We start from the raw sequence: 829 nt of genomic DNA on the forward strand, positions 1-829 counted from the left end.
TGGGTCTTTAAAACTCCAATAACTAAGTCAAAATTCAGACTAGAGAGCAAAATTCAAGGAAAAGTAGCCTTCCTGACAGGTATCTTCAATGTCCAGTAGCAATTACTGAAATTTAAGAATAATTATTTCACACTTTAGGCCAATTTCAGGACTGAAAAACTAAAGCCACCAAGTAGCTATTAGAATATGCTTCACAATTATCTGTATACATTATCAACTGGTGCTAGTGCACTTCCCAGTTCCTAAGCCAAATCCTACTGGAAGTTACTGAATTCCAAAAGAGTTCAACTCCGGCTTAAAAGTTTTTTAAAAAATATTTTATTTATTATTTTTATTTTATGTGTATGAGTGTATTGCCTGCATGTATGTGAATGCACCCGTGGTAGTGCAATGCTGCAGAGGTCAGAAGAGGGCTTCGGATTCCCCTGGAACTGGAGTTAAGGACGGTTCGTAGCCGCCATGTGGGTGCTGGGAATTGAACCCGGGTCCTCTGCAAGATCAGTCAGTGCTCTTAACCACTGAGCCATCTCTCCAGCCCCAATTTAAAAATATTTTATTATTTTAAAATTACATATATATTTGAATGTCTGTGTGGGGATCTGTGCACAGGAGTGAAGTGCTGTAGTTACAGGCCGCTGTGAACCACCTGATTTGGGTCCTGAGAATCAAACTCAGGTCCTCTGAAGGAGCAGCTCCAGATCTTAAACACTGAGACATCTCTCCAGCCTGGTCTACACAGTGACCAGGCCAGCCTGGTCTACATAGTGAGTTCAAGGAGAGCTGGGGCTATTGGGAGACCCTGTCTCAAAAAGACCAAAAAAAAAAAAAA

This window comes from Nannospalax galili, unplaced genomic scaffold (assembly GCF_000622305.1).
Source record: "Nannospalax galili isolate Female #2095 unplaced genomic scaffold, S.galili_v1.0 scaffold307, whole genome shotgun sequence".
In the NCBI taxonomy this organism is placed as follows: Eukaryota; Metazoa; Chordata; class Mammalia; order Rodentia; family Spalacidae; genus Nannospalax; species Nannospalax galili.